Source organism: Hypanus sabinus, chromosome 31 (genome assembly GCF_030144855.1).
Source record: "Hypanus sabinus isolate sHypSab1 chromosome 31, sHypSab1.hap1, whole genome shotgun sequence".
NCBI classification, from domain to species: domain Eukaryota; kingdom Metazoa; phylum Chordata; class Chondrichthyes; order Myliobatiformes; family Dasyatidae; genus Hypanus; species Hypanus sabinus.
Genome location: NC_082736.1, coordinates 12,056,981 through 12,069,771, shown reverse-complemented (window position 1 = coordinate 12,069,771; position 12,791 = coordinate 12,056,981). Strand labels below are relative to the sequence as shown.

The 12,791-nt window shown below is 39.9% G+C and overlaps 1 non-coding gene across 1 annotated transcript; it reads left to right on the top strand.

Annotated features, from left to right (window-relative positions):
• Positions 1-9,183: 9,183 nt before the first annotated feature.
• Positions 9,184-9,255, top strand: trnaq-cug (transfer RNA glutamine (anticodon CUG)). The gene has a single exon. It is a non-coding gene; the product is annotated as a tRNA-Gln (tRNA).
• The last annotated feature ends 3,536 nt before the right edge of the window (positions 9,256-12,791 follow it).

The window sequence follows — 12,791 nt, the reverse complement described above, 5'->3', positions numbered from 1 at the left end:
TAGTGCAAATTGAACTATGTGTTATGCTTAAATTTTTTTTGGAGAGAAGATGTCATTTCATTTTAAGTTTTAACCTATGAAGCTGGTTTATAACTTCTTATCGTGATCTACGGGTCTGGGTTCTTTTTTTTTACTATGACCATCGTTTATAGAAGCTCTTTTAAATTTTATAATATCACTTTTTTATTATTCTTTGTTCTGTTTCGGATATACACGCTTATATTTTGTAATAAGGATTTACTTTTTTTAAGATGTCGTTTCTTCTTCCCATAAGACTTTACTTTCTGTAAACATTTGTCTGTTTGCCTGCACTTGGAAATGGGACGAATGTTTTGGATTTTTTTTATTATATATTGTAATGTCCATTAAATCTTTTTTTTAATCCTATTTTGATAACTTTTTTTCTATTAATTTTTAATAGATCTTTAAACTTACATTTATATTTTGTAATATGGCTTTTTCAAAATGTCGTTTCTTCTTCCCTTAAGTCTTTGCTATTGAAACGTCATTTTTCTGGTATTTGAACATGGATTTTTTTTAAAGGTATATTACACTTTCAAATTTTAATGATTATACCTTTTTTATTAATGATCGTTTGTTTTATTATATTATTTTTTCATTCATACATTTTCTTTTTGCAACACTGTATTTAAATCTGGGTGTTATATAGTTTTTTTAATCTTTTCATGGAGCTGCCATCTTGAAATGGGGTTAATATTAGTGTTAGTTTATACGCCTGCCGCTTGGCTTTCTTTCGAGGGCTGGGGGGAGGGGTAGGGATCTTTTTTCACGCTTTTGCTTTTTATTTTTTTGCTTTTAGTTTATGGGCTGACTTTAAATTATTAATATTCTTGAAGTGTCATGTTCTCCGTTTGCTCCTGTACCATTTTTCCTTCTTCCTGAATTATGGGTTATGTGTTTTTTTCAACCTTTTTTGGTATATACAATTAATATTAGCATGATGGATAAGTCTATTAATTTTATTTCTTGGAATACTAATGGTTTAAATCATCCGATTAAACGTAAAAAAATATTTAAAGTATTCCCTAAACTGAATGCTAATATTATCTTTGTACAGGAGTCCCATATTAGGAGGGAGGATAATCAACGCTATTTTAGGTTCTGGAGGGTCAACAATTTCTTTCGAATTGTACTGCTAAAATTAGGGGAGTGTCTATTTTTTATAGAACCCTCAATCTCGTTTATACATCATGAAATTATACCTGATCCACAGGGCAGATTTTTGTTGATTACTGGTTCACTTTTTAACCGAAAAGTGGCTCTAGTTAATATTTACGCTCCAAATTTTGACTGCCCTGAATTTTTTAAACGTTTATTTACTACCCTTCCTAATCTAAATGAATATATGTTGATAATGGGTGGAGATTTCAATTGTTGTTTGAATCCTTTGATTGATAGATCAAAACCTATTCGAACGCTTCCGAATAGATCAGCTTTACTTAATAACTCCTTTATGATCGATTCTGGAATTACTGAAATATGGCGGTTTTTGAACCCTAAAGATAAAGAATTTTCGTTTTTTCACATGATGTGCATCTTATCGCCCTATATCATTATTAAATGTAGACTCTAAGATTCTTACAAAAATTTTAGCTATTAGGTTAGAAAAGGTACTATCACAGATTATTTCAGGAGATCAAACTGGTTTCATTAGGAACCGATACTCCTTTTTTAATGTTAGAAAATTAATTAATATAATTTACACTTCCTCACCCACAACCCCAGAATGTGTTATTTCATTAGATGCTGAAAAAGCTTTTGATAGAGCTGAATGGACATACTTATTTAATGCCTTGAAGAATTTTAATTTTAGTTCTAATTTTATATCATGGATTAAATTAATATATTATATACCTGTTGCTTCTGTTCTTACGAATAATTATAGATCCTCTTTTTTTCTATTATCTCGTGGTACGAGACAAGGTTGTCCATTAAGTCCTTTATTATTTAATATTGCATTAGAACCTTTAGCCATTGCTATTCGTGAATCCCCTAATATTTCTGGTATTACCTGTAATGAGAAATTATACAAATTATCGCTCTATGCTGATGACTTGTTGTTATATATTTCTGATCCTGATAATTCTATTCCCGCTATTCTATCCTTGTTGGATCAATTTGGTAGTTTTTCTGGTTATAAATTAAATTTGGATAAGAGTGAACTTTTCCCTTTAAATGCACAAACTTTACTGAATGACAGGATACCATTTAAAATTGTTACTGATAATTTTATTTATTTAGGTATAAAAATTACCAAGAAATATATTTATTCAGATTGAACTTTTTACCTATGCTTCATCAAATTCAACAACTTACTACTAGATGGCCTCCTTTATCCTTATCATTGGTTGGTCGGAGCAATGCTGTTAAAATGATGATTTTACCGAAATTTTTATATTTATTTCAAGCCTTACCAATTTTTATTCCTATGTCATTTTTTGATAGCATTGATTCAAAAATTTCCTCATTTGTGTGGCAAAATATAAACACCAGATTAAGTAAAAACAGTTACAGAAATCTAAAATGATGGTGGCTTAGCTTTACCCAATTTTAGATTTTACTATTGGGCGAATAATATTCGAAATTTATTATACTGGAAATTAGATTTAGATTTACCATTGTGCCCACAATGGGTAATTTTAGAATGTAACGCTACACAAGGATATTCTTTATTTTCTGTTCATGGCTCTTCTCTCCCTGTTGACTTAGCTAAACTTAATAAACAGATATCTAACGCTATTGTTAATCATACATTACGAATTTGGTTTCAATTTCGTAAATATTTTACTCTAAAAAAGTTTGTTCTTGATAGCCCTATCTTACTTAATTTTTTCTTTAAACCCTCTTTAACAGATCAAGCTTTTAGTATATGGAAAAGGAAATGTATAATATGTTTTCGCGATCTTTTTTCTGAAGGTAGTTTGATGCCTTTTGATCAACTTTCTAACAAATTAAAATTACCTAAATCTAATTTTTTTAGATACTTATAAATTAGAAACTTTTTATACAAAGTTTTACCATCCTTCCCTAATTCAACTTTGATAGATTTTTCAGATATGATTTTTACTTTAAATCCCTGTCAGAAGAGATTAGTGGCTCTTATGTATAATATGTTTATGAAGATACAACCAGAGATATCATGTAGAATTAAACAGGAATGGGAAAAAGAACTTCAATACAATACTTCAACGGAAAAATGGGAACAAATTTTACAAATGGTTAATTCGTCTTCTATATGTGCTAAACATGTATTAATACAATTTAAGGAGGTACACGGAGCTTATATATCTAAAGATAAGCTTGCTCGGTTTTATTCTCATATTAATCCGCAATGTGACAGATGTCATTTAGATGTGGCTTCATTGACCCACATGTTTTGGTCATGTCCTACTTTACATAATTATTGGAAGGACATATTTGCTACCATTTCTTCCATTTGGAATATTGATTTACAACCTCATTTTATCACTGCAATTTTTGGTATTCCAAATGAAGATGATAGTCGATTCTTTCCTCCAATTAGACGAATGATTGCCTTTGTAACATTAATGGTCAGGAGATCTATATTAAAAAATTGGAAAGAAGTAAATCCTCCTACCACATTTCAATGGTTTTCTCAAACTATTTCTTGCTTGAGTTTAGGAAAAATTAGAAGTACTATTTTTGATTCATCAATTAAATTTGAAGAAACTTGGGGACCGTTCATTCGACACTTTCACCTGAATTAATTGAACTTCTTCCAGACCTTTACTTTTATTATTCTTGTTCTGCTATGGAGGTCCGGAGTTTTTTGACACTATCATATACTTATAAACTATTATTATTGCCCATGTTAGTTTAGGTTTAGTTTTTTTTTTATTATTTCTTTAAATATACATTTTTTCTTATATTTTACATTGTTTTCTTTTACTTTTGATGATTATTTTTAATCATTTCATGTATAATCAATACAGATTAGATTGATATTTTATGATCCTTTTTCGCTGATCCTTCAGCTGGAGCTGAAATAGGGAACAGAATGTTGAGAGAGAAAGAAAAACAACGCAAGAGAGAGAGATAGACGGAGTGACTGAAAGAAGCAGAGGGAGGGAAAAAAAGAGCGCGTGAGAGAAAGCAAGACAGGAAGAGCAAGAAGAAAATAGGGCAAGAGTGACAGAAAGAGAGCGAGAGACTGAGACAGTGAAAGAAAGACAGAGAGCGAGACAGACAGATCTGAGAGAGAGAGAGAGAGAGAGTGAGAAAGACAGAGAGAGAGAGAGAGAGAGAGAGAGAGAGAGAGAGAGAGAGAGAGAGAGAGAGAGGCAGACAGACAGACATCGTTCGATCTGTAACCCTCCCAACATTTCAGGTATCGGCTCGGTTACGTGATGGTCAGTATTAATCTTATTACTGTACTGTTGCTACTGTTGACATTCGTTTGTCTTTAGGTATTGAAATCGTCGAGTTCTCATGAAATGCTTTGATTTAACGTCAGCAGCACCTCCTTTGTTTCCTAATGCATATGTAAATACTCTGCGCTGAATCAACGAAGAACAATGAATGATTGTTAAAACAATTTTGATGACAAAGAGGCTATTAGATAACCACATGTATATATGCAGGACTGGAAGGATATGAATAAAATGCATCAAACAGTGTAGCGTGGATGGGGCAGGTTTTCACAGACGATAGTATCTTTGGAGATCAGCGAGATTGCAAGATGGTGTGTTACCTTGGGCAAGTCAGGGTAGGGTGATCAGCTAGAGGTCGTGGTCCTAATTAGAACTAACAACAGAGACGAGTTCCTGCCAAGAGAATTTTGGGAGCTGGGCAGAAAGCTTAGAAGAAGGAACCCCGGGTAGTGATCTAAGGATTAATTTAGATGCCTCATGCTTGCGAGTTAAGAGATGGTTCAGTGGTAGAGTGAAATTTGTAGCTAACAATCTAGTTCAAGAGGAAGGATATCGTGTTCACAGGGCACTGGGCTCTCTGCCAGGACAGGTGGGAGTCGTGTAAGGAGGATGGGTTTCAGCTGTACTGAGCAGAGCTAATCGCAGCAAGAGGCGGAGAAGGGAGAGCTAAAAGAAGCTCGGAGAGAAGCAGGTTTTTTAACTGATCGCCGCAAAGAGGTAGATTGCGCGGGCGCGGGCAGAGGTGAAATTAGAACGGGGCACAGCTGCGCAAGGGCGTGTAAGTCTGCGGGAGGCTGCGGGAGAATTTAAATAGCGCGCAGAGGATAAGTACGAGCTTCACTCCAGGTGAGGTAAAGCCGGAAAACTGATTTAATTAATCTAATTAGATTAGGAGTAAGTAAAGGAAGCAGCAGTTAGGGCAGTTGAGTGCTCCGTTTGCATTATGTGGGGAGTCAGGGCGAGTACGTTGTACCTGATGACTACACCTACAAATGGTGACTCCAGCTGCAGCTACTCACAAACTGTGTTAGGGAACTGCAGCTGGATCTGGATGGACTTCGGATCATTCGGGAGGCAGACAGATAGTTGGGTGACTTTCAGCAGAGGGAAGGGGAATAGACAGGAAGAGCAAAGCACCCCTGTGGCCATTCCCATCAATAATAACTATACAATTTTGGATACCGGTGGTGGGGATGACCTACCAGGGATAAGTTGCAGTGGTTATGTCTCTGGCACCGAGACTGTACCCTCAGCTCAGAAAGAAAGGAAGGAAAAGAAGAGAGCCGTAGTGATAGGGGATTCGATAGGTAGGGGGACATAGGGGTTCTGTGGAAGAGACAAAGAATCCCGGATGGTCTGTTGCCTCCCTGTTGACAGGGTCCGCGATATCTCTGATCGAGTACTCGGTATTCTCAAGAGGAAGGGTGAACAGCCGGATGCTGTGGTCCATGTAGGGACCAAGGACAGGACATGGGTAGGAAGACTGTGGAGGTCCTGAAAGGTGAGTTTAGGGAGCTAGGTGCCAAGGCAAAGGACAAGACCTCTAGGATAGCAATCTCTGAATTGTTTCTAATGCCAAGTGTAGGTGGGTTTAGAAATAGTAAGATAGTGCAGATCAACACCTGGCTGAAGGCATGGTGCAGCAGGGAGGGTTTCAGACTTATAGAAAATTGGGCAGTATTGCAGGGAAAGCGGGACCTGTTCTGACCGGACGGTTTATATCTGAAATGTAGTGGGACAAATATTCTTGCAGGTAGGTTTGCTACTGAGGCTCCAGTGGATTTAAACTAGATATGAGAGGCAGGGGAGCCAGAGTGCAGGGACAGAGGTTTGGGAGAAGGAAGAAAAAGAAGACAGTAAAGTTCTGTGTACTGTTAGAAATGAACAGAGGGGAAGAGGTGGAGAATTTATGAAATGCATTTATTTTAATGCTAGGTGCATTTTAAGAAAGGTGGATGAGCTTAGATCATGGATTGATACCTGGAAATATGATGTTGTAGCAATTAGTGAAACATGGCTGCAGGAGGTTTGTGATTGGCAACTAAATATTCCTCAATTTCGTTGCTTCAGGTGTGATAGAATCGGAGGAACAAGAGGAGGAGGTGTTGCGTTGCTTGTCAGAGAAAATATTACAGAGACGCTCTGGCTGGATAGATTAGAGGGCTCGTCTATGGACACAATTTAGGTGGAATTGAGTAATGGGAAAGTTGTAGTAACACTTATAGGGGTGAATTGTAGTCCAGCTAATGGAAAGCGACAATTGGAGGAGCAAATTTGGAAGGAGATTGCAGATATTTGCTGGACGGACGGGGTAGTGATTGTGGGAGATTTCAATTTTCCACACATAGACTGGGAAGTCCATACTGTAAATGCGATGGATGGGTTGGAGTTTCTAAAATGTGTGTAGGACAGTATTATATTTCTTTTTTTTCTTTTTTTTTTTTTGCTGCAATACATAGACGTAACAACTAGAGAAGGAGCAGTGTTGGATCTTCTGTTAGGGAATGAACTAGGTCAGGTGACACAGGTATGTGTTGAGGAGCACTTCTGGTCCAGTGATCACAATGCCATTAGTTTCAATATAATTATGGATAAGTATACGACCGGACTAATGGTTGAGATTTTTGATTGGAGAAAGGCTAACGTTAAGGAGATGCGAAAGGATTTAGAAGGAGTGGATTGGGACAATTTATTTTATGGGAAGGATGTAATAGAAAAATGGCGGTCATTTAAAGGTGAAATTTTGAGGGTACAGAATCTTTATGCTCCTGTTAGGTTGAAACGAAAGGTTAAATGTTTCAGACAGCCATGATTTTCAAGGGATATTGGAAACGTGGTTAGGAAAAAAAGTATCTACAATATATTTAGGCATTATGGAGTAAATGAGGTGATCGAGGAATATAATGAATGTAAAAAGAATCTTAAGAAAGAAATTAGAAAATCTAAAAAAAAAATGATACGAGGTTGCCTTGGCAAGTAAGGTGAAAATAAATCCGAAGGTTTTCTACAGTTATATTAATAGCAAAAGGATCGTGAGGGATAAATTCTGTCCCTTAGATAATCAGAGTAAACAGCTATGTGGAGCCGAAAGAGATGGGGGAGATATTGAACAATTTATTTTCTTCGGTATTCAGTAAGAAGAAGGATATTCAACTCTGTAAGGTATGGGAAACAAGTAGGGGAACAAGTTATGGAAACTATGACGATTAAAGAGAAGTAAGTCCTGGCGCTTTTAAGGAAAATTAAATGGAAAAATCTCCGGATCCTGACAGGATGTCCCCTAGGTCGTTGAGGGAGGTTAGTGTAGAAATAGCTGGGGCGCTGACAGAAATATTTCAAATATCATTAGAAACGGAGATGATGCCGGAGGACTGGCGTATTGCTCATGTGGTTCCATTGTTTTAAAAGGGTTTTTAACTTTAAACCTAGCAATTAAAGTCCTGTCAGTTTGATGTTAGTGGTGGGTAAATTAATGGAAAGTATTCTTAGAGATTGTATATAAATATCTGGATGGACAGGACCTGATAAGGAACAGTTAACGTGGATTTGTGCGTCGAAAGTCATGTTAGGCAAATCTTATTGAATTTTCTGAAGAGGTTACGAGGAAAGTTGAGGAGGGTAAAGCAGTGGATGTTGTCTATATGGACTTCACTAACGCCTTTGATAAGTTTCCTCACGGAAGTTTAGTTAGGAAGGTCTAATCGTTAGGTATTAATTTTGAAGTACTAAAATGGATTCAGCAGTGGCTGGATGGAAGATACCAGAGGATAGTGGTGGATAACTGTTTGTCAAGTTGGAGGCCTGTGACTATTGGTGTGCCTCAATGATCTGTACTGGATCCAATGTTTTTTGTCATATGCATTAATGATCTGGATGATGGGGTGGTAAATTGGATTAGTAAATATACAGATGATATTCAGGTATGTGGCGTTGTGGATAATTAAGTAGGTTTTCAAAGTTTGCAGAGAGATTTAGTCCAGTTAGAAGAGTGGGGTCCAACACCATCACACTGAGCACGGGTCCTCACCAGGTCTGCGGGCTCAGTCCACTGCTGTTCACTCTGCTGACCCATGAATGTGCTGCAACACACAGCTCGAACCACATTATCAAATTCACCGATGACAAGGACGTGGTGGGTCTCATCAGCAAGAACGACGAGTCTGCATACAGAGAGGAGGTGCAGCGGCTAACGGACAGGTGCAGAGCCAACAACCTGTCTCTTAATTTGAACAAAGCACCAGAGATGTATATTAACTTCAGGACGGTACAGAGCGACCACATAGTTAGAAAGTCTCTCCGTAAGGCAGGAGGGAGAGGAGATTGTATGAAGGGTGCGTGGGGTACATCACAATGCTTTTGGCTTTACGGGTGCAGCGTGTGATGTAAATGTCTGTAATGGCGGGAAGTGAGACCCCGATGATCTTCTGAGCTGACTTCACTATCCGCTGCAGGTACTTGTGATCCGAGACGGTGCAGGCAGACATGCAGCGGCTCAGAATGCACTCGGTACATTCGTGCTCAGGTTGATAGTGTTGAAGGTGCCGCTCCGGATCTGGACTAACTGATGTTTCCCAGTCAGTCCGCATCTTGTATACCTCTTTCAAGCAACATCTCATCCTGCTCCCTCCAAAGAGAAAACTGCTCCCTTCCTCAACATGCCATTCTGTATGAAGTTTAAAGTTCAATGTAAATATACTGTCAATGTTTACACGTGTCATCACATACTATCCTAAGATTCAACTTCTGTTTGTCGTTCGTAGTCAATACGTGTGGTTTCATGGTGTAATGGTCAGCACTCTGGACTCTGAATCCAGCGATCCGAGTTCGAGTCTCGGTGGAACCTTTTTCTTGAATTATACAATTATCTGTGACAATTATAGTCAGTCCTCCATGAGAGGGCGCAGACCAAGCCTTTGATTCTGAAGGCCCTGCAGAAGGACAGAGTACGAGCTGTCGCTGTACTGAGTACGAGCTCCGTGATGCTGAGGGAGAATACTTTAGAAATTCGAAGATATACGTGATGACTGTAGTTTATACTATTTCAGAAATATATGCTATTTCAGAAAGTGTTTACTTTCCTGTTGGCGTCATTTTATTTTATTGGGTGGGGCGGGTTGGGATTTGAAGTCTAATATTCCTGTTGTCGTTTTCAGGTGCGAGTGATTATAGCAGATTACTGTATGGCTGAGGAGCTGGTGCAGGGGCAGGGTTTAAAGATTCTGGATCATAAATTCAAGAAGTCATAGAAAAATATAGCACTGCAACAGGACCTTTGTTCCATTTAGTCCATGCTACATCATTTAAGCTGAATACTCCCATCGACCTGCCCTGGTGCCATATCGTTCCATACCACGACATGCAAGCACCTATCCGAATTTCTCTTAAATATTGAAACCAAACATGCATGCACCACTCATTCTGGCAGCTCATTCAAACGCTCTCACAGCCATCTGAGTGAAGAATTTTCCTTTCCTGTCCTGCGTAAACTTTCACCATTCACCCTTAACTCAGGCTCTCTGGTTGTAGTACCTCCCATCCCCCGTGGAAAAAGCCCGCTTGTATTTACCCAATCACTGGGACTTCATCTGTGCAGGGGTGATCGATACCAAAGGGATGGTTTGCATCTTCACTGGAAGGGTGTGGTGGTCAGTATCCTGAGGTTCATTGCTGTTTTTTCACCACACGTTTTCTGACAAACGATCATCGCAATTCGCAAACAAGAGAAAATCTACAGATGCTGGAAATTCGAGCAACAAACACAAAATACTGAACGAACTCTGCATGCCAGGCTGCATGTCTGGAAAATAAAATTATTTTTTTCTATAAGTACTGCCTGGCCTGCTGAGTTCTTCCAACAATTTGTGTGGGTTAATCAGAACAAGTAATAGCCTGTGGCTTCCCTTTGGAACTGAAGAAAATTCGATGCAGCCGAACCGAGGCGAGGCGGCGGATCCTTTGCTGAGAGCGAGGAGGACACAAGCTTCGATTTATATCAGCGCCCTGTTGAAGGTCAAATGGAGGTAATGGGTTTCGGGCAAAATTGAGACTGTGTTTTACTTTGGTAACAATGTTAGATCCGTGAAGGGAACACTGGACGGAACTGCCCCGATAAATTACACTTGCAAGTGGAACTGTTTCGAAAGATGGCATGACATTCTTATAAAGGACTGCATGAATCCTAATCTCTGAAGCGACTTCATGTGGATGAGCATGAAGTCTGTTATTGAAACTACGGGGTAATCTATGACATTTACTAACTGTTCCTATCTCACCAGTAATATCACAACTTATGTTGATGGCACTGACACAGTCGACTGGCAGGCCTACTGTATTTATTGTCCCAGGCAATCCCCTTTTCATATAAATGTTGTCTCGCGTCTGAACAAAATCTGTCAATGGGGTTATTACAATTTGGCTTATGCAGTACCAAATATATACCATCTGCCAGCGTTGAAGGATGAAGGAGACTGAGCAACGTTACTGGATTGTAGTGATCCTGTTCTGGGACCGTGGATAGGCAGAGAAAGCCAGAGAAAGCAGGATCTCCCAGCGGTCACACATTTTAATTCCACGTCACATTGTCCGGCAGAGAAATCATAATCTCCCAATAGCCAAACATTTTAATTCCACGTCCCGTTCCCATTCTGATATGTCTATCCATGGCCTCTTCTACTGTCAAGATGAAGCCACACTCAGGTTAGAGAAACAAAACCTCATATTCCATCTGGGTAGCCTCCAACTTGGTGGAATGAACATTGACTTTATCTAACTTTCGTGAAGGCCCCTCCTCCCTTCCTTACCCCATCCCTGATTAATTTATTTCCCCCCTCCATTGATTTTCTCTCTGCCCATCACTCTTTGTCTATTCTCCATCTTCCTCTGGTCCTCTCCTCCCCTTTCTTTCTCCGTAGGCTTCTTGTCCCAAGAATCTTTCCCTTCTCCAGCTCTGTATCCCTTTTGTCAATCACCTTTCCAGCTCTTAGATTCACCCACTCCCTCCTGTCTTCTTTTGTAATTTCGTGTTTTCCACTCCCCCTCCTACATTCAAATCTCTTACTAACTTTTCTTTCAGTTAGTCCTGACGAAGGGTCTCGGCCCGAATCGTCGACAGTGCTGCTTCCTATGAATGCTGCCAGGTCTGCTGCCTTCCACCAGCATTTTGTCTGTGTTGCCAGGGTAAACTGTGTCCGCCACAGTTCTACCCGGGATCCTGCATCAGCCGCTCTTTGTAAACCTGTCTGGCTCCCGTGTCCTGCAAAAACAGACACGGGGAGACTGGGACTAAACATGGATTTCCTCCGGGTATTGGGAGAAGAGGCAGCAATGCAACTCACCGGAATCTCCATCCCACCTCGCCTTCACCGCCCTACCTGTCCCAGCCCGTGAATAGACTCTTTCTCCCCACTCACTCCGCATTCCGAGTTCATTCGCTATTACACACCGCCTCTTCCTCGTAACCGGCATCTCCGGAGTCAGTGCCGATCACCGAGCCTGTTTGTAGAGCTGCTCACAGAGCGATACGCTGCTGGTGGAAGGAGGGCACCAGTAGTGCTCTACTCCAGGCCCAGGAGCTCTCTATTCCGGCTGCTGTAAATCGCTCCTGGGCATGCGTTCTGCCGTCCTGTCAATCAGGTCGTGCTCTCATGTTTGAATGACGTCATAGAGCGAAACATCGCTACTCCTTCCCTCAGTTCACTTTCTGAGCGTCTGTTCGGAGGGTCCGAGGCTGCGGGAGGGTCAGGGTGGATTTAATGCGGGCATTAAATGCATTGCGCACTTGGCATAATTATTTCCAAAGTGTTTCAGCTGTTCTCCCTGCATTCTACTGTCACTCGGACATACTGAAGGAATCGGTATGAGTGCTGGGAAGAGTGTGAGTTGATATCTCGCAGCAAAAGCCCTTGTTTCATGTTTCGGAGTGGCGGAATCGGTCACCGAGTGTAAAGCCGAACGACGCCCAATTACTGACTCGTTGATGGATTACAAGAGAAAAGGTGCTGAACACAACGTTCTCGATAAATATTCCCGTCGCGCCCTATCTATCGTCTAGGCTGTTTCATATTCTATCAGAATACTTCAACACAGATTTGTTATATTCCGAATATTCTCTTGTATCTCGAATTTTCATTTCCAGCAGGTAAACGGACTCCGCGTCAGCGAATCGAACTCTAGTCTACCGATTAATTGGAGGAATAAAGGAGAGAATGGAATCTGTCACACGGATTACAAACAAGAGAAAATCTGCAGATACTAGAATTCAGAGTAATGCATAAAAATGCCGGAGAAACTCAGCAGTCAAGGAAACATCCATAGAAAAGAGTAAACAGTCGACGTTTCTGTCTGAGATCCTTCATCAGGGCGATCATACGCATGTCAGGG